This window comes from Haliotis rubra, unplaced genomic scaffold (genome assembly GCF_003918875.1).
Source record: "Haliotis rubra isolate DU_JTF1 unplaced genomic scaffold, ASM391887v1 Scf111, whole genome shotgun sequence".
In the NCBI taxonomy this organism is placed as follows: domain Eukaryota; kingdom Metazoa; phylum Mollusca; class Gastropoda; order Lepetellida; family Haliotidae; genus Haliotis; species Haliotis rubra.
In genome coordinates this window covers 1,633,151-1,656,038 of record NW_025765015.1, presented here as the reverse complement: position 1 = coordinate 1,656,038, position 22,888 = coordinate 1,633,151, and the positions used below count along the sequence as shown (strand labels likewise).

The 22,888-nt window shown below is 41.3% G+C and overlaps 1 protein-coding gene across 1 annotated transcript in view; it reads right to left on the bottom strand.

Moving 5' to 3' along the window:
- The window catches only part of LOC124288126 (putative GTP-binding protein 6), a 46,067-nt gene extending 32,736 nt beyond the window's left edge, over positions 1 to 13,331 (bottom strand). Inside the window, exons 1-2 of the mRNA XM_046724695.1 lie at positions 13,326 to 13,331; positions 3,453 to 3,458 (exon numbers count right to left, since the gene is read on the bottom strand). The gene's annotated coding sequence lies outside the window, so the exon portion shown is untranslated. The remainder of the gene's footprint in view (positions 1 to 3,452; positions 3,459 to 13,325) is intronic.
- Positions 13,332 to 22,888: the final 9,557 nt, after the last annotated feature.

Genomic DNA, 22,888 nt, shown 5'->3' with positions numbered 1-22,888 from the left:
TTACAGGCTTGGGTAGAGAAGCCCACATTATGTAGAATTTTAAGGTTGTGCTAAACTATCTGTTCTAATCTTCAAAGCATACAGACCATCTCATCAATAATTGCTTCTTAAACATCTCAACACGTTACTGGGTAATAAATAAGCATATTGCGCAACATTTGATTGAATGGAGATATCACCATAAGGAGTTTCTACTCTGAGATGCATCAACTCACTGTACTGCTGCATTAATAATACTCTACTGTACATGATGTCTCCCAATACTGCACCATTCTCAAAGCAGGCCATCCTCTATATGACCAGGGCTTGTAGGTAAGCCTACACTACACCCTGGATCTAATCATCACAAATGTAATCCCAAATTACCTGTGCCTTTATTTTCATTGAGTCTTTTCAACCAATCAAATAACATAAGGGAAAAGGGTAAGGGAGATAATGAGTACTATTAAGACATGCTTAATGCTTTCCATCAAAGATTTTTTAGATTTTTGACAGTCGTCCCACAGGTGATATCCTTAGCTTGCTGGCCTGGGTTGGTTAACCTCTGTGTTCATGTGGATAGGGTACCCTAACTTGATTCAGAATATCCATGGCTTGAAGTCCACCACAGACATATCTATATATATACACTTGTCTCATTTTATCATAAGTAAGGCTAGAATACTCAGAACTGCAATCATAAACTAATTTGCTTACTCTCGTCTGTACCCCACAATGAATTAAAGCATCTTCTGCCTTGAATTATCTTCCCATGGCCCCCCAGCTGGTGGTAGAAGGTTCGGTACTGTGACCATGAGACCTGGCTAACGGGTGCTGTTGCCGCTGCCATTGCCATGGAACGTACATGCAGTCTTCTTAACACACAAGTCGGCAGAGTGAGTAGTAACTGCGTTATCCTCTTCATGTCACCAGTGAATGTCGAGCAACTAAAAATACATCTGCCACAAGACACCCATTCGAGTCATTCATAACATGACAGTGAAGTGTGACATTGTCCACTGTGCTGCAACAAAGTCGAAGGGGTTATAGAAATGCCACGTAATTGTCGACACTTGCCCAAAGTTTTTAATCCTTGACTGTCAGTATGTATATGTTTAGAGGTACTGTAGCATCCTTTGACTATACACTTCGCCCGGACATCACTGTACGGAGCTTGTGAGAAACGCCTACGCAGCATACTCGGGGAACCAGGCTGCGTTTGTGAGAGCTGGGCTCTGTCTTGCAATTTCAGTGACGATGCATTGAAGGTGAGCAGAGAGGGCAGAGAACCAGCTTATTCCTTCAACGGTTACCAGTCAAAACTGACCTTGCCAAAACGTACCGGACATAACAGTAAAATACGGTTTAGCGAAACTATCTGAAAGGGACCCGTTTTCAAGAAAGATAATGACCTATTTATGGAATGTATGCTTTAATGAATAGTCTTTTCAATAATATATCTAATTTTAAGCTCCCTCTTAAAATGCCTAGAAAAACCATATATCTATATATAAAATACTTGGCTTGGATTTTTAATAAAAGATCAAATACAGAGTCAGTGATAATGTTTTCTTTACATCGTAAAATAAGCAGTTCACGTGATGAGTTCAAGTTATATACTGAACTACTTTAGCAACGCATCACCGGGATCAAACGTTAATCTCCGTGATAAATGAAGAAAAGAACTTGTCCCTGCTGACATTGAAATTGTCAGTCAAGATGGAGACACAAGAAAAGAAAAATGTCAATGTCAGTAAGGGGTATGACCATCATTTGCGTGGAGCACAGCAACGGCAGGACAGGAACGTTGTTTTTCCGAAGAAAGTTCATGCTGTGTTTAGCAGTACGGGGTCGAGCATTATCCTGTTGCAAAATGTGAAGACGTTGATCTTCGATATGTAGGGAACAACTGTACGTTGTTCTCAGTACCTCCGGGGGGCAGCGGGGGCAGCCCCGTGGTTAAAGCGTTCGATCCCCGACATGGGTTCAATGTGTGAAGCCCATTTGATCTGGAGTTCCCCGCCGTGATATTGCTGGAATGTTGATAAAAGCGGCGTAAAACTATACTCACTCACTCAGTACCTCCACCATATACGTTTGCTGTAACTCAACCACGACAGATGTGTAGATGTGTCCTGCCATGACTTCAATCTCCCCCAAATCGTAACGCTCCCACCAACCCAGCGGTTCTGCTGCTGAACTCAACAGTAGCGTCACGTCGACGCCCGACTCTGATCCTTCCATCCGCATGACTGAGATGGCATCTGGACTCATCAGCACAGAGACACCTGTGAGGTGCCATGGATCTTTGTGTTCAACAGCCACCACATCGCCAGGGAACAAGAACTGACACAAGCCTTCTAAAATAGAACGGCGACCTATCCCACGTGGCATCAGACGACAGACTTGTTCTGTGCCTGGAGAGTTTTAGCAGCAGGGGATGGTCAGACACCCTATTTCTGCGACCTGTCATTGAACTTGAGATTAATTTTTTCAAATACGTTTTACTTCATGCTTATATCTGTTGTGGTTTTTAAGCTACACACTTCATTGTGATGCGACGATTCTGTATAGACCATTGGTAGGTCTTCAAGTCACTATTGCATGACAACGGTACGCTATCGCTGCCGCAAAAACTAGCTGTGCTCCAAATACGGTCAGTATGTATACAATTATTCTGAGCTGAAATATAAATCTTGTATGATAATCAATATATCTTGCTTACTTTAAGGTTGGTAATTCATAATTTAACAATTGACACGCACATGTTAATGAACTTCGCATAATTTTGGGGAGTGAGTAAGTGAGCATATGGTTTTACGCCGCTTTTAGCAATATTCCAGCAATATCACGGCGGGGATACCAAAAATGGGCTTCACACATTGAACCCATGTGGGGAATCGAACCCGGGTCTCCGACGTGACGAGAGAACGCTTTAACCACTGGACTACCCCACCGCCCCCATCACCACTCAGACGTCCATAATTTGGATGTTTGCGTGGTGTTATGAGCATGTTACTGTCACATTTCAAATGTGAACAGCACACGATCATTGTTTAGCATTCAGGCGCCCATGAAAACAAAAACTGCTACAAAAACAAAACACTTTTGTTCCACCGTAAATAACGTTTACGCAATGTCTCTGATCACGGACAATTAACGCTGACGTCAGAATTACAATTCCACTTTAATCTGTTGAAAAAGAAATAAATTGTCTGCCTAAAAAAACAATGTTTCGAGATGGTTATATATGTGCTCATAATTAAAGAAATATGTACGTGGTTTTGCAGCTGTAGCAGAAAAAATATCCAGACAAAATACCAGGTCCTGACCCCAGAGTATAAAATGGTCGGTCACTGAGTGCACTTAACAGAATAATCTTTTTGTCAACATATTTAGATGAGTTTTTTCAAAACTATTCCTAAATTACTATTGTAAACGCCGTTACAGAAGGTTTTAGTTCTTCAAACCACTTGTCACTGAGCTTGTCTATCCAATATCTTAGTCTTAAGAAATATGTCTTGGATGGCTGTGTCCATGAGTCATTGATTCAATGAGATTCACTTGACTTCAATGAGGTTCGCTTGGGGGTAAACATTTATTTTCTATCTAATATTGAAGAAATATTTAACGAATCCATATGCACTGGCGAACCTTACGATATCAAGCTATATAAGTTTTCACGAGAGTAGACTGGCGAAACAGTGTAAGGTTTTATGGCCTCAGTGGGGCATATCTGCGCATCTCCCGCGCATGTAAATCATTCAGTAACCACATGTATGTTTATGCAAGGATGTTCCGCCCAACATCCAGACAGTTGAAATGGACCAAAAACAGCGAGACGGACGAATTGTCCTCGGCTACCTCACTTGATTCCCGGACCAGACGTGGCTCCTGTCAGAGACCACATAAATATACGGTTACAAGGTGTAAGTAAATACAGATGCTGGTTTTATCAAAACCTAGCATTTCCCTACACTTGTATATATGTACACGATTAGATAACGTGTCGTTTTCCTGTGGAGAAGAACAGTATTTTAATTTTTATCATTCTTCGCCACTTACATTTCGGTTGAGTGTTTCATCAGCGTTGACGCTTGTTAACGGTAGTACTCGTCATTAAAATGATATACATGTGCAAATGCAACACGTGAATTGAACGTACTGACTTCATGTGTAGGCCCAGAAAACTTGAAACGTTTTAGAGGGGAGTGCGAATCAGTCCTCAGTTGCAGCCTTGTTTTATATTCAGACAATTCGTGAAGCTAACTGTGGGATAGTGTCCTGGTTACTGTTGCACTGATGGATAATTACGTTGTGTGAAAATAATGTTTTTACTAAACGTAATTAATATTATGTGTTTTTTTCAGCTTATTGAATCAGTTTCTAAACATTATTGTATTGTTATTAAAATAAATAAATACAGCAAAAAGGGTTCAGGTGTTCCTGAAACAGAACAGAACCTTTATTACTTTCAGGGAACTACCCGTGGCATATGAACTTCAATGTACAATATTATTCAGATTAAATGTACGGCTGTAGGACAATTGGCTATATTTATGTAATACCAAATATAAAATATTGTGTAAAGGCTATGGGAAATTATTTCCTTAGCTTAGTTAGGTTTTAACACGTTTGGATGAACATAAGAGTATGGTGACAACTGTTATTTTCTATATCAGCAAAAGTAATCGCAACACAAAAGTGCATGGTATTCATCATCAGCGCAGTTATTCTGACACAGGTTACGGGTTCGTTCCATTCAGGGTATGTTATTTCATCTGCCGAGTTCAACTTGTTATCTGGGACACGATGTCCGAAATTGAATTAGTGGATACCACTGGCTTTTTTGGGAATCTTATTAAAATAGAGTTCTGAAGAGAGCTCGGATTTAAAGATGCTGTATATAGTGACTTTGCTAGAGTTATAAAATTAATTCAGAAGACCAGGTTGATCTTTAAGTCTTTCAATAACCATTTACAGCTAAGAATGAAGTTACAATGTTGATACTGCCAAATGTACAAAATGTCGGTTTTCTTGAGATAGATTCCAATATAGAAATCCACTTATTCAACTTCAAAAAGCAATATATATACAACAAGGATAAAAGTTTTGATGTACATGTATTTCCTGATAAAATTCCTGCCCAGTATGTTTTCATACTTGTACACTTGTATATACAGATGCGTTCTTCCACCTATATATTATATATTCAGACGTACTCTTTTTTAATGGAAGAAGTGTACGCAGAAAGTCTAGATGTACCCCTTCCCAATGCTTCTTCAGTCCTCAAACCCCTATACCTCACGACCATATAATGGAATTGGTAGCACCTTGCATCAAAATGTTTAAGATAACACTGTATTGACAGGCTATTAGACATTCCCTTTTAAAGGATATAATACACAGATTGTGTTGCTTGCTCCATAAGGGATTTTCTTGCTGGTTAAATTCATTTAATCTTTGAAAAACAATTCCCAAATACGTATCTTCCAACTTTTTATCCATTTATTTCTAATGGAATATTTTCATCATTTTTGTTTCCTCCAAACATAATAGTCTTTGTTTTTGAAACATATATTTTCAGTTTCTACACTTTACAATAATTTAGAAAGTTATCTAAATTCTTTTGCATGTCTACAGGATGTTTGTAAACAAAATAGTAGTCTGTCTGAATCACTTTATTGTCTCTGCTGCCTAACCCTCCCTTCAGTGCTATGCCCTAAATGAAGCAAGTCCTGATTTTTCTCAAGTTCAGGAATCTCCTCTGTCACTGGGCCATCTTCTCAATTCAAATTGTATTATTTGCTCCTATCAAAACTATATATATTCAGAGACTATATATACATTTTAACCTTATTTTGGAAACAGGGATTTTCCCGGAAAGCTGGACGAAAGGTATGATACTCCCAGGGGAGAGGATGGAGTTATAAATGAGGTGAGGTGAGGTGAAATTGGGTTTTACGTCGTGCTTGAGAATTTTTCGCTCATATGACGACGTGCATGCGTGTGTATGTGCGGCTGCTTGTACTAGCCCAGAATGAAGCTGGTTTTATAATGCAAGCCCACTGAGATACCATGCCGCAGTGAAGCATGGATACCCCACTCAGACACATTATACTGACTCCGAGCCGACCAGTCCTTATTGTACCCATTAATGCCGAGCGCCAGACAGGGACCAACAAGTACCAAATTTTAACGTCTTTTGGTATGACGCGCTCTAACCACTACACCACGGAGGCGGTCAGTTATAAATGAACATATAAAGGCTTTATATGTTTATGTATAACTCCATCCTCTCCACTGGGCTTATCATATACAAGCTATGTGTTATCGGAAGTATTTCCTCTTTTTCAAATCGCCTGTTTAAATCATTATTCATTTCCGGATATCATCCTTGAATTCATTCACAGAGGTAGTGCTGTCATTAAGATTCTTGAAGTGTTCATGTAAATCGGTCATACCTGGATGCTTATCATTCTTTTCACTCATCATTTCCCCTCAGTATCTTCCAAAATGAACGAGCATTATTTACTGATAATAGATCAACTTGTTTTTGCATGCAAACTTGGTGGTTTTTTTGTATCCTTTCTAATGGTCCTATAACTGCGACTACAATTAATAAGATGATGTCTATTTTGAATTGACTCCTGATTTCTAAAGCGTGTTTGTGCTTGCAAGTACTTTCAACGTGCATTTACAATATACAATTATTTTTACACATGTCTAAAAAATTGTATGTCCATGATTTTGTACATGTTTTTTTTGACAGCTGACTTCCTGTTGACAAGTATATTATCATTACCTTCCAACAGCCATCCAGTTCTTCATAGACTTCTATATCATGATAAGATGCGTCCTCTGCATTTGTATTGTGCTCAGCGTTCGAAATTAACGTCTGTCCTTAGACCCGAAGCCGGCTGAAAACCACTGGGACCCACAGCATCTGTTTACTGCAGGTCCTTATGGCCGACAGCTTTTTCTTCCAGAATTACTAAGAGTATTGTGTTTCAGAAAATATCATTCAGTAATTTACAGTTTTTATCTCGATCAGCAGCTGTTGTCTGTAAGTGAAACGACTATCATTTTCGAGGAAGCAATTTAGATTAGTGAGATAAGATCATTTAATCTCGAACAAGTTATCCTTTAACTCTTTAACTCAGTTTGTTAGTTGTCACATTTTTGTATGCTGGGAATTACTTATATTGTAGCTAAAATATAGGACCTACACATTCTGATCAGGACCAACAACCTTTTATGGTTCTGGATCCTTAGGGCCTGCAACTATTCGGGGTTAAGGGCAAACACTGATTGTGCTCAATCTGAAAAAAAATAATATCCTATTGATACTGTTCATTCACACAATAGTGAGTACCCTTCAGCTCCTTAGTAGCATGTCTCACTAAGTCGCTCTTCATAAGGTAGTAGAACGTAGCCACAACGGTTCGGGGCTTATCCCATCTCACATGTTTTCCCATCCTATGTGCCACATAAATGTGGATATCATCCTGTCAGTCTGGTTAAGCTCATCATCAGCTCGATGGCCTTCAGACTTCAACATTGACCAGTGTCGGAAAGACTGCTCCTGCCAGCAAACCAGCTATTCTCCCAATTCCAGTCAACTGATGGTGGAGGTACCAAAACTGAATCATCAAGAACAAGGGGGAATGAGATTGATACTTTGGATGCAAGCATGGTGTTCCTGAATCATGACAATCACTTTATTGTCAAAAAAGGACAGAAAATACAATGATATAAACCGTTTTATCGGTTTTATGAAAAGTTTGACACGGTCAAGTTTATTGGCTTGTATACGTCTGTATACGGGACTGTCCTAAGTATTTTTATAATTGTCATTTTCCTTCTTCGTATTCTGGGTTGTACCAAGGATGGACCCCTGAGTCAACAGCACAAGCATGGCGAAAACGGTAATAATGGACCGATCAACACTTTCATGTCGCTTCAGATACTCTGTTTGTACCCACACTGGGCACACACTGACAATGTGTGGGACAGTCTCATAAAATCCACCGCATAATCATCTTCTTATTCAAATTAGATGCGAAATCACATAATGGTGGTTTCAAGTGAGAAGTGACTGGACCTAAGCGTCAAAGCCTTCTATTTCACTTTTTAGGCTAGGCGACTTTATCCATGTATCTACGATTCTGCAAGGTTGATTGTTTTCGTGGTCTGTTAGAAAGCCTTCCATTGAAAACATTGATCCTGTGCGGATTTGATATGTCACTTTGCTTGGTGAACACTCGGTACTGCTATACCGTTCAGCAGTACAGAACCATTAACAAAACCAACATTGACTTTGAGGGTATATCCAACATCCTTGGCTCTTTTATGCAAACTATGCCTCGTTTTCATCATGAACTTTGACAAGCTTCACAAGAGAAGCATCACACAAATATATGTGCGCAAACGTGCACAGTCAAATTCTGTCATGAAGAGCATCTTATACGGTAATCAAACCACGTCCTTCAAATGAATTGATACATATAAACGACCGAGGGAAGAGCGAGGGTGGTGGGCTATATTGTCTGACATTCTTCTTCTTGTGACTGTGTCAATACTCAGCCAATCAACAGCAACAAAAGAATGCGAAAGGACGGGAACAGTATAAATACTGTGGCTTCGACTTCATTGCGAGCGTTCAACTCTCAACCCATCATTTATTACGTCTACCTCTGTCTGTATTCCGCCCGAAATTTGTCGTATATATGGTCTACTGGAGTCTCTAACCTGCACCCCAGGAGTTTGTCGTATATATGGTCTACTGGAGTCTCTAACCTGCACCCCAGGAGTTTGTCGTATATATGGTCTACTGGAGTCTCTAACCTGCACCCCAGGAGTTTGTCGTATATATGGTCTACTGGAGTCTCTAACCTGCACCTCAGGAGTTTGTCGTATATATGGTCTACTGGAGTCTCTAACCTGCACCCCAGGAGTTTGTCGTATATATGGTCTACTGGAGTCTCTAACCTGCACCCCAGGAGTTTGTCGTATATATGGTCTACTGGAGTCTCTAACCTGCACCCCAGGAGTTTGTCGTATATATGGTCTACTGGAGTCTCTAACCTGCACCTCAGGAGTTTGTCGTATATATGGTCTACTGGAGTCTCTAACCTGCACCCCAGGAGTTTGTCGTATATATGGTCTACTGGAGTCTCTAACCTGCACCCCAGGAGTTTGTCGTATATATGGTCTACTGGAGTCTCTAACCTGCACCCCAGGAGTTTGTCGTATATATGGTCTACTGGAGTCTCTAACCTGCACCCCAGGAGTTTGTCGTATATATGGTCTACTGGAGTCTCTAACCTGCACCTCAGGAGTTTGTCGTATATATGGTCTACTGGAGTCTCTAACCTGCACCCCAGGAGTTTGTCGTATATATGGTCTACTGGAGTCTCTAGCTAACCTGGCATTTCCCGAGATCCACTTCGCACCCGCTTGCCAGATCGTCCCTATTCTACCTTTCAGACGAAGAATGTTGCATTGTCGAGTCCTTTTCCAATTAAAGTGCCATGTCTTAAGGGAATGAATCTGTGTTATCAGTGTAGAGTGAGGAAGTTCAAGGTCAGCTGTGTAAGAGATGTTGGGGATCTGTGTTGTGTTCGAGGGTGATAATCCTCCTCTTTGTTTAGCAAAAGGCTTCAAGCATATAGAGAAACACAGAAAAGCAAAGCAATAAAAAGATCCTCTTCTGAAGGCCATAAAATTCATAACATATGACATCATTATTATCATCACCATTCATAATTCATGGCTAGTGTGGGTGATGATGATTTTAAGGGGGGGTCACCCATTTTGTTCTGGTTAGGCAAGGGGTGCCATGTACTAGGGGGTGGGGGTGTGGGGGAGTGGGGGTTTAATAATTTTGTACCTAAAAATATTTTAAAATTTTGCTTAAAAATTATGGGAAAGCGTTGGTGTGTGGGTGGGTGTGTCATTGATTATGCAGGGTGTGTGTGTGTGTGTGTGGGGGGGGGGGTGTCACTTACTTTGTACATACATTTCAGGGGAGGGTGTCATTCACAATGTACTATTTCCTTCCCCATACAAATCATCATTCCCCAACCCCCCACCCCCCTAGCCATGAATTATGGACGCTCCCTTACTATATGTGTTATTTATAACGCATTCTCACTTAACTTCAACATCTAATGTCAAGTATCTCTATGTGAGACTCAAGACACATCAGTCAGCTCATAATTCGCCACTCCAACGGCTGTTAAGTGTGTCGCAAACTGCATACAGAAAAAGCTCACATAAAATCCCTTATCGTGAGTCCGATCGCTTCAACGCCCTCCAAAGATTGCATTGTCTTTGGTTTCCATGAGTCCGTGTTTTTGTCATCGCTGTTCACAGGGACTCTGCAGGGTTATGTATTTACTGAACTAACCCGCATTGTATACCCTTACTTCATGAACTGTGTAGGTTAAACAATGTTGTGGCTATGCTAGCACCTACTACTTACTACTACTATATACTCTATATAACAGTACTAAATATGGACGCAGAATTCTTCTTGTTGTTCAGCGCCGGCAATATTCCAGCTACAGTCGAGCACCGTTGTGTCGAACTCTGATAACTCGATATCTCAGTTGTCTCGATATAACATCTCGGTCCGGCAGAATCCTTCATAATTTATCATTATTTAAGCTCTTTTAACTCGATACGGATATTTCGGATATCTCGATATTATTTCATGGTCCCAACAAGAAAAATTACAAGCTGCTGGCTGTCGCTGTAGCGGAGACGTCTGTAACGACAGCAAGCTTGTATTCACCCTATTTCCTATGAAACCTCAGTTTGCCGGCTCCACATCTCCAGCACTATTCATTACGTATTGGCCGTGTGTGAGGTGGCGGCAGCCGCTGCCTTCAAGCGACATGACAGAACAGTGTTAAGAGTTTCCATCTTGTTTGAGTGTTTCAACAACTTGGCCGAAATAATTACATTTGTGTTAGCGTTTTTGTAATAACAGCTTGTCTTTGATATGTTAGAGTGAGCGAAGGTGCTGCCAAGTACTGGCATATTCTTGCTTATCTGACACGCACTGAGGAAAGAGAACCTCGCAGTAATACGTATACTGTCAGAAAGAGTTATTGCAGAACGTACATTTACAAGGATTAAAGTCATTAAAACTGTCAATATCTAGTATAGCGATACATTAATCAGTGCCTTATACCTGAGATTCGGACGTGAGATATTATACCGTATAAACCTGCGTTTCTCGTGGAGGATCACTGATACAGACGGGTTCTTCTCCGACTTGGTGAAAAACTTAAAGGTGACATGCAAAAGCAAAGAGAAGTGGTACATTTTGTTACAGCCGTGGGTGGAATTTTATCACATGGAAAGACCAATATCTGAAGGTGAGAATGCCCCTGAAAAGCGTTCCAGTTATATGCAAATGAGCCATCTGAAGAACGTTCCATTATATGCAAATGAGCAATCTGAAGAACGTTCCATTATATGCAAATGAGCAATGTGACATAAAGGCGTTCACAGGCCTGTTCACTGTTATTCGCGAGTGTGTTCACGAGTTATGAGTGATACCGCCGCATTTAATACTAATACTGTATAGCAATAACAAAATAGGAGAAAACGTGGGGGAGAAGTTATTAGCCATCTCAAGGTGAGGTTCATATACGAACATGCAGGTTAAGCACAAACTCCAGAATACCCATATAAGATACACACTTCGGACACCATACAAATGTAGATTTGAGTTCAGAGCTGAACGCTCGTAACATAGCCTCATAGCCACAAATACTTGCTGTGCCCATCCGTCATATTCTTTTGGCGTTGTTGATTGGACGAGTAAAAAATTAAGAGAATTGACACCCTCGCAAGAAATCTCATATCGGACAACACCCTGGCTTTTCCATTAATATATTAATATATACGATATTTATATATCGCACATATCCACGCAACTAGTGCATGCTCAAGGCGCTGGTATTTCCCCTCTCGATCATTGGATGTCAATCTCAACGGCACATCGTGTTATCAATCTCAACTCCCTGGGGAGTATGCAACTCTTGCAGCCACTAGGCGCACCGAGTTATTGTGGCTTTCTTGTCCTAACGAGGTACCCATTCACAGCTGGGTGGACTGGGACAGATAGTCATAGTACCTTGTCCAAGTTTACTGCACGTTGATGTACCCGCAACTAAGTGTTTGCACGTATTCATTTGGCCACCATCTGGTCATATACCAACAGATTCGTGGGTTCTTTTAAGTGCACAGGGTTGTGTACTCTACACTAGGGGTTGTGACAACACTAATCGTTTATGTTCATAAACTCTAATGGGAGGGCGTGCTTGATTAACGTGGAGGCTCTTCATGACAGAATTGTATTGTGCACTTTTGCACACATTAATTTGTCTGATTATAACCTTGACAAGCATGTCAAAACTCTCGATAAAAACAAGGCATTTTACAAATCTAATTAGAGTCAAGGATGATGGACGGAATGTCTATGTCAATGTTGATTTTGTTGATGGTTCTGTACCGTTGGAAGCCATATCAAAACAGGTTTGGCCGTCCTTTCATATTATTTTGGTGTTGATTGGACGAAACAAGAACCCATGGGTCTTGATACCTTCGTATGAAGAGTGAGTGAGTTAGGTTTTACGCCGCTTTTAGCAATAGTCACATCATACATTGTACCCATGAATCGAACCCGGGCCTTCGGCGTGACGAACGAACGCTATAACCACTGGGCTACCCCACCGCCCCCTGAGTTAGGTTTTACGCCGCTTTTAGCAATAGTCACATCACGGCTGGAGAAATCAGAAATGGGCTTCACACATTGTACCCATGAATCGAACCCAGGGCTTCGGCGTGACGAGCAAACGCTATAACCACTGGGCTACCCCACCGCCCCCTGATATGAAGACTCCTGCCAGCCAGAAGTTTCCACCATCTCCGTTCGACACAAACCAATCCATGCTGAATCCGAACACGTGGGGGAATGGTTGCCGACGACAAAGAGTTATAAAAAAAGAAACGTTGAACAGAAACGTAACGTTAAACTCACGCCTGTAGTGAATCGCTAAAACGCACCCTACATGAAATGCACGTGCATCATGAAATTGTGTATCACCTTGAGCTGGAGCCTACGACTGTAGGCTTTAAAAATCCACATCAATGGTACTCCACATGCATTGCTTTGAGCCACTATAGACGACAAGAGAATGAAAAGACTGACAGAAACTCAACGACACAACGTCATCGGCCGTTGACAAGGACGGGTATCGCAGCATGAGGTGGCAAGGCACTTCAGCGTGTCCAGACAGACCATCTCAAACCTATGGACCCGATACAACAATACTGGGAGTGTTAATGACAGACCCAGCTCAGGACGACCTAGAGTTACCACCGCCGGATCTCTACATCCGTTTGAGACATCTTCGTTCAAACACCATGGCCACATCATCCACAACTATCCAAATCCCTGGACTGGGCCGAATCTCCGACGAGACAGTGCGCAATTGGGAAGCCAGACTTTTTTCCCTGCGTTCCCTTCATCAACGTCAACGGTTGACCTTTACAACATGACAATGCTCGACCTCATGCTGCACGTGTTGGACAGGTCTTCCTCCAGCAAAACAATGTTCAGGTGTTACCATTGCCTTCTCGATCACCCGAGTTGTCCCCCAGTCAACATTTATGGTATACTCTTGATCGACGCTTGCGCCAACGTAATCCGCCACCTCAGACACTACAAGAACTGCACACAGCACCTCATAGCGCATAGTATGAAAAAATTCCTCAAAACAGCATTCGGCATTTCCTTTCTTCTATGGGTCACCGCTGCCAAGCTGTTATCGATGCTCATGGTGGTCACACCAGATACTGACATTTCACTCTGACCAAGTGGCTTTAATAGCCCTCTGTGGTTTTACCAAACACTTTCTGCATAATCATATTTTGGAAATTTGTAAAGTGATGATTTTACTGTAATTGAGCAATGATGTCATGTTTGAATCAATTATATGCACTCAGTAAGTAAACTCCAAAACAGCATGTATAGTTTCTTTTTTTTTGAAAAGTTTATATATATAACAGACTATATTTTAACAAGTAGGGTCGTAACTTCACGACACAATATAATGGTCTCAGTAACGATACTCGCGATTATAATTTCACACGTGGAGGTGAAAGTATGTTCTACGTAGATGTAAGTGAAAAAGAGGTGAGGTGAGGTGAGGTGAAATTGGGTTTTACGTCGTGCTTGAGAATATTTCGCTCATATGACGACGTGCATGCGTGTGTATGTGCGGCTGCTTGTACTAGCCCAGACTGAAGCTGGTTTTATAGTGCTAGCCCACTGAGATACCATGCCGCAGTGAAGCATGAATACCCCACTCAGACACATTATACTGACTCCGAGCCGACCAGTCCTTGCTGTACCCGTTAATGCCGAGCGTCAGGCAGGGACCAACAAGTACCATGTTTTAACGTCTTTTGGTATGACGCGGTCGGGGATCGAAACCGCGACATTCCGCTCTCCGGACGGACGCTCTACCCCCCTACACCACGGAGTCGGTCAAGTGAAAAAGAAATAATGTATAGATATAACGGGGCTTCACTGTACATGGGCTACATCTGGGCTACATATAGTAAAGGATGGAATTTGCCGAGCATGGTACCAAGATGTTTGCGCTGCGGTCACAAGCTCAAAGAAACCACAGTTCAGTAAATGTCAATGTACAAGGGGAATGGGCCTTGACCACCCTCTCTTGGGCAGAGGTGAAAGTGATTGGTCCAGAAGGCTATCAAAAGTACCAAAAAGGACATGTATTCTTGAAATTAAAATTGTTATGGACCACTCCTTGTGTGGAGAATGGAGATACTCAGATTGGAAAAGACTGACAAGAATCCAAACTTGGGTGAACATAATCCTGTACAATTTCAGTTACATTTAGACGATGTGATGAAATGTGATGGACGACGGGCAACACCTGTCTTCAGAATCAACTGTTCAATACTCGTGTCACCCGGACAGTGGATCGCAAGATGTATTATAAAGTCTAATTCTGAGGAATAAAGCAAGGAATAGGAAATTAACAGGACATTCATGGCTCTCTCGGCAAAGGTTTTGATCCTCAGTGTCGCAAGAAGATTACAAAAGTAGAAAGACATATCATGGTAGCTCATGCCCATCTGATCTAGTACACCTGCCCGTACACACAGGTAGGACTCCACGCTGTTGGACCTTTTCAGGCTCAGGAAGGAACAGGAAAAGCAAAACAAAAACGCTGTCTTCACGTGGCAAGTTTCAAGAGCTGTTCATCTTGTAATCTCAAATCAGCTTTACACAGATTCTTTCCATAAGGGTTTCTATCGCATGCCCAGAAAGAGACGGTTTCATTGTATGTGGTAACGGAACACACCCAATCAGAGTATGGAGGATATGTTGCATGTCAACACAATGGTGTGGTAAACGAATATTAGCCTATCGAATTTAATGCTGCAAGTGAACCTTCGCCACTGACATATCAGACATATAACAGCTTTAACTCTGACACCTGACCACTCCATGTACAAATTATGGTTACTTTTGTTCCTGAATCCTTGGATACAGCAACCTTTAATGTAAGTACATTTTAGAGGCGAATGAAGGAATTAATACTCCCCTGGAGGCAGATTGATGAAGAAGTGGATACCCAGGCTCAACCAAGAAAGGAAGTTACTCAGTCACCCTGTGGGCATAAACAAAAATAAAAATACTTCGCAATCCTTGAATTGCAAATGACAAGCAATTCTTTGCAGCCTTTGAAAAATTGATCTGGAACTGTCACGTGACTACCATGCTTGATGCTCTGGGACAAATTGACCGCCACAGACAGATACAACAGACTGCATCACAATCCGTCGTGCTTCAGCTAGTCGTGCCACGAGGTCGCAGTTCAACTTCTCTTAACGTTTTGACTGTATATTTCTGTGGTGCTTCACTAAAAGGTCAAAGGTGCGGACTGCACGTTGTCTGGTGTTGGCGGGTCGGCGTACACTCTCCGTGTACACCCGACAGATGACCGATTGAGGACATGCCTTGAGACTTTCTTGATATTTTCTGCTATCCGAGGCAAAACCTTGATTCGTCTGCAAACGTGGTGTAACGCCCTTGATTCTAGGTCTGTCTCTGGTGTTTACCTATCCCAGCTCAAGCTTGACCGCCTATGGTAAGCTGTTAGGGTAACACTCTTCACAGGACGCTTGCTCTTTGGGAAGACTGCATAGAGTCGGTTTCAATGGTAAATGCTAAATTTCGCCTTTCTGTTATTTTACGAATGTTTGTATTGACAACAGGAGCATATTTTAATCTACTGCGTAGTGTAATTAATGTTATGAGTGAGTGGGTATGGTTTTACACCGCTTTTAGCAATATTCCAGCAATATCACGGCAGGGGACACCATAAATGGGCGTCACACATTGTACCCAGGTGGGGAATCGAATCCAGGTCTTCGTTGTGACGAGCAAACGCTTTAACTATAAGCTGTTATGAGGCGACCTAGTATACGTGTCTTTTCCTGTTTCAAAATACAAATATATATAGATAAATCCATCAAAGTGCAGAGCAAAGTTTCTATGGACTGAAGCAATCTAGACTTACCACATCATTCTAGACTAAAGATGGTTTCATGTTTGTATTTTCCCTCGAGAGTCGGGGACACTGAGAACACACACACAACACGTGTAACATGAGATCTGCAGGTAGCTTCACTAGCCTTATATTCAGACGTATGTTGTTTCTTGATACCGTAATTACGGGAACACAAGCAACACGTAACTTCAAATGCTTGATATCAATATCAGTCGAGAAGTTTTTATCTTATTTTGCAGTGACTGTTTTTTTATTCTATAAATTATCGCATAAGACGCGAAGATCCCCATTGCGACCATTTAACCTGTTAATCGCTGGAAATAGGTGCATAATCCATAAATATGACTAGTTCAAACACTGATGTGAATGTGAGATGTGCAAGAGGACTGAGTTCTGTAAATAATCAGAATCAATCTGACTTTCTGAATAGTATTACTTCTGGAGGAAATGCAAATAGGTACATTCGTCATTGTGCGTCAATCATTGCGCCACGGCTAACCGAAACACTGATAATCCCTGTTGCATTTACTTAATCATTTGAATGTATCTATTTTTAATTCCCGTCAACAGTGTACACAACATATGACCTAATGTGATCGTCACTGTTCTCTTGATTCGCCCTATACTTCCTTAATAGGGGTGGTCGTAGGACAACCTGACATGGATGGTTGTGGTGTAGGCTGGCATCGACTGACCCCACATCAGTCCGTGCTGTTCGAGGATCACTGGAGACTGCTACTGGGACGACATACCGGTCTTGTGCACAAGGTGTGTGTGTCGACGGTTTGTGTTTCAGGACGACAACGCCCGTGCTCACGGCCAATGCTGGTCTCCAACGGCACACAACACTACGTCCACGATGACACCAGGCCTTTCCCATGTTTGGGACTTGGTAAGGAAACGTCTGCGTCTCCGACTACGTTGACTGAACGTGGACAGGTACGACAAGAGGAATGGGCCAGACTCCCTCAAATCGCCATTGGGAGATTCATACAGATATTGCCTCGTCGATTCAAAGACCGTTTCATCAATCGTAGCGGTATTGTGCACTACTGACTCCGAACACCTTAACTTTGAAACTTCCTATCTTACCCCTCTCGTCTTTCAAGTTCATTGGCAGTCATAACATTAACTAATGTGTTCCCAGTTGTTCATTATCATCATGCATCTATTACAGGGAACTGATAAATTTAAGGAAATTTTCCAGTATCCCCTACATGTTTCAAAGAGTATTTTAAGGACATTTTTTATTTCATTCTAAAATGCCATGAGCAATTCAACATGTATGTACCGCGGTTGTGTCAGGGATACTTATAAAAATGTTAATGCAAGAGCGTAATCCATCTTGATTATCCACCGTACGATTCCATTTGGTTTAAAGGCGAACCAGCTGTGAACATTCCGTGACTGGACAGTAAATCAGTGAAGACATCAGGTGTTGAAATAGTCGCCTCATGCCCGGCATACACAACCCGGTTCCAGGTTCACTCTGGTGATTAGAACAAAATTTACTGATACAAGACTTTTTAACTAGGTTCTTACAGTAAATATCCGATATTTAGGTTTTAAAAATTTAACACCGTGAATGGTACGACGTACCTCGTTTTCAGCTGTCATTTACAATAATTTTACTTTGCCCCAAATGACTGCTATTTCGCAGAATATAACAATTTTCGAAAAATACAAAACTGTGAACTGTTAAGGTGCCTGATATTGTTTTAGTGTTTTTTCTACTTCTAATCGAGGGTTAAAGTCAGGGAAATATATATCTCTGCGGAATGGATATATATGAATAAATGAAATGGAATTCTTCTTCTCCAATATATCATACATGAAGTGTTATTGCTTTTACAAAATATCATATACACTAAGCTAAGAAGTGAGTACCATCTGGAACTGCATAAATCAGGTTTTGATTCCGGTAGAAGATGTGTTCCGTGGGGCACATGTACTGTCATCAACACAGTTGAATGTTCAGTAACCCCGATATGATTTATCTAAAAATGATCTCCCTGAAGAAACATGTTCCGGTTTGCTATATTATTTATAGCCTTTAAATGGAATAACTACGGTAATTCCAAGTATCCTCAGGTATTTCAGTAATATATATCTGTCTCCTTCCACGCAGTAACATTTATCTACATTTTGATGCCAAGAAAATATTTGCTTTTAGCTGACGAAAGTGGCCAAGAGATAAATCGCTGGCATATATGGTTTACACATTGGCACGCGCCTTACAGTTATAGAGGGGGCTTTGGGATCTCGTTTACAAACATAGACCAGGGGAAAACTGAATTGACTCTCAGTTTAAACCCCACATTGCAATGTGTTGCCAAATGACGATATTTAGTGAAGAAGTGAAGAAAATAACTTCATAATTACCTATATCTCGATTTTCAAGGTGACATATTTGCTTGTGTTATACCATTGTGGTATATTTGTCGTTCACAAAACTGGTTTGTTTTATCATTGTACTCGAGAGGTGTGTTTGACCTAATACCAGATCAGATACCCGACCTACCTTTTATAGCAATGGTATTGCACGGAGGATAGTTTAGTATTATGTGTATTACCTGCCGTTTAAATCTGATTAATTCCTTATTTGACCGAACTCTGGAAGACCATTGATAAGACAGCTAAAAGAAAAAAGAAAAAAAGAAAAACAAAACAGAAACTTCTTTCTGGCAGTACATAAGCACGCATGGCAGTAGACACTTTCTAATTATAGCGTATGACATTTAACAGCGGCATCTTCAAGGGGTTAGTAATGAGTGGTATGTGTGTCGTTACACAAGAGTGGTATTTTTCTTTTCATGTCAAACTGGTATGGTTATGTAATAATGATATCTCTGTCATGGAGCAAGACTTTTGTCATTATGTGACATGTTTGTCGTTATACAGGAGTGATATGTTGGCTTTACACTGGACTTGTTAGTCTTCAACATGGAATACGATGTTTGTCATACAACAGTGGTATGTGTTTTCGATAAGCACGTGTGATATGTTTCTCGTTTAGTCAGTGAGTCAGTCAGTTTCTCGTTTAGTCGTTGTTTTACAAGAGTGATATATCACTGTGATGTACTTGTCATTGTTCAAGAGTGGATTGGAATGTGTGTCATTGTACAAGAGTAACGTCTTCATATTGGAGCGGAATGTGTGTCATTGTACAAGAGTGACGTCTTCATACTGGAGTTGTATGTGTGTGTCATTGTACAAGAGTGACGTCTTCATATTAGAATGGAATGTGTGTCATTGTACAAGAGTGACGTCTTCATACTGGAGTTGTATGTGTGTGTCATTGTACAAGAGTGACGTCTTCATATTGGAGTGGAATGTGTGTCATTGTACAAGAGTGACGTCTTCATACTGGAGTTGTATGTGTGTGTCATTGTACAAGAGTAACGTCTTCATATTGGAGTGGAATGTGTGTCATTGTACAAGAGTGACGTCTTCATACTGGAGTTGTATGTGTGTGTCATTGTACAAGAGTGACGTCTTCATATTGGAGTGGAATGTGTGTCATTGTACAAGAGTGACGTCTTCATATTAGAATGGAATGTGTGTCATTGTACAAGAGTAACGTCTTCATACTGGAGTTGTATGTGTGTGGCATTGTCATACTAGAAGATATACATCCGTACAAACATATCTGACATTAGTAAGAAGATGTACATACATCATATAATCGATGTTATACACGTGTCATAATTGTTGTGTACGCATGTTTGACGTTACCTCGTGTACACTCATCTTAATGTGTGATGGTTTACACTCGTCTTAATGTGTGATGGTTTACACTCGTCTTAATGTGTGATGGTTTACACTCGTCTTAATGTGTGATGTTGTACACTCGTCTTAATGTGTGATGGTTTACACTCGTCTTAATGTGTGATGTTGTACACTCGTCTTAATGTGTGATGGTTTACACTCGTCTTAATGTGTGATGGTTTACACTCGTCTTAATGTGTGATGGTTTACACTCGTCTTAATGTGTGATGTTGTACACTCGTCTTAATGTTGGATGGTGTACACCCGTCTTAATGTGTGATGTTGTACACTCGTCTTAATGTGTGATGGTTTACACTCGTCTTAATGTGTGATGTTGTACACTCGTCTTAATGTGTGATGTTGTACACTCGTCTTAATGTTGGATGGTGTACACCCGTCTTAATGTGTGCTGTTGTACACTCGTCTTAATGTGTGATGGTTTACAATCGTCTTAATGTGTGATGGTTTACACTCGTCTTAATGTGTGATGGTTTACAATCGTCTTAATGTGTGATGGTTTACACTCGTCTTAATGTGTGATGTTGTACACTCGTCTTAAAGTGTGATGATGTACACTCGTCTTAATGTGTGATGGTGTACACCCGTCTTAATGTTTGATGTTGTACGCTCGTCTTAATGTGTGATGTTGTACACTCGTCTTAATGTGTGATGGTGTACACCCGTCTTAATGTGTGATGTTGTACACTCGTCATAATGTGTGATGGTGTACATACGTCTGATTTTGGAAGTTTTACGCATGTCTGATGTGAGAGATGTTCATAGAGGATGTGAACACGTCTTCGGTTATGTGATGTACACCTGTGTCTCATGTGAGGAGATGTACAGACGGGATGTGAGCACGTCTCAGGTTATGTGATGTGCACATGTGTCTGATGTGAGGAGATGTACAGAGAGGATGTGAACACGTCTCAGGTTATGTAATGTACACCTGTATCTGATGTGAGGAGATGTACAGAGAGGATGTGAACACGTCTCATGCTATGTGATGTACACCTGTGTCTGATGTGAGGAGATGTACAGAGAGGATGTGAACACGTCTCAGGTTATGTAATGTACACCTGTATCTGATGTGAGGAGATGTACAGAGAGGATGTGAACACGTCTTCGGTTATGTGATGTACACCTGTGTCTGATGTGACGAGATGTACAGGGAGGATGTGAATACGTCTCATGCTATGTGATGAGCACCTGTGTGTGATGTGAAGAGATTAAGGAGAGGATGTGAACACGTCTCATGCTATGTGATGTACACCTGTGTCTGATGTGATGAGATTACAGAGAGGATGTGAACACGTCTCAGGTTATGTGATGTGCACATGTGTCTGATGTGAGGAGATGTACAGAGAGGATGTGAACACGTCTCAGGTTATGTAATGTACACCTGTATCTGATGTGAGGAGATGTACCGAGAGGATGTGAACACGTCTCATGCTATGTGATGTACACCTGTGTCTGATGTGAGGAGATGTACAGAGAGGATGTGAACACGTCTCATGTTATGTGATGTATACCTGTGTCTGTTGTGAGGATATGTACAGAGAGGATGTGAACACGTCTCATGTTATGTGATGAGCACCTGTGTGTGATGTGAGGAGATTACAGAGAGGATGTGAACACGTCTCATGTTATGTGATGTATACCTGTGTCTGATGTGAGGAGATGTACAGAGAGGATGTGAACACGTCTCATGTTATGTAATGTACACCTGTATCTGATGTGAGGAGATGTACAGAGAGGATGTGAACACGTCTCATGCTATGTGATGAGCACCTGTGTGTGATGTGATGAGATTACAGAGAGGATGTGAACACGTCTCATGTCATGTGATGTACACCTGTGTCTGATGTGAGGAGATGTACAGACAGGATGTGAACACGTCTCATGTCATGTGATGAGCACCTGTGTGTGATGTGATGAGATTACAGAGAGGATGTGAACACGTCTCATGCTATGTGATGAGCACCTGTGTGTGATGTGATGAGATTACAGAGAGGATGTGAACACGTCTCATGTTATGTGATGTATACCTGTGTCTGTTGTGAGGAGATGTACAGAGAGGATGTGAACACGTCTCATGTTATGTGATGAGCACCTGTATCTGATGTGAGGAGATGTACAGAGAGGATGTGAACACGTCTCATGCTATGTGATGTACACCTGTGTCTGATGTGAGGAGATGTACAGAGAGGATGTGAACACGTCTCATGTTATGTGATGAGCACCTGTATCTGATGTGAGGAGATGTACAGAGAGGATGTGAACACGTCTCATGCTATGGTATGTACACCTGTGTCTGATGTGAGGAGATGTACAGAGAGGATGTGAACACGTCTCATGCAATGTGATGTACACCTGTGTCTGATGTGAGGATGATGTACACTCGTCTTAATGTGTTATGGTGTACACCCGTCTTAATGTGTGATGTTGTACACTCGTCTTAATGTGTGATGGTGTACATACGTCTGATTTTGGAAGTTTTACGCATGACTGAT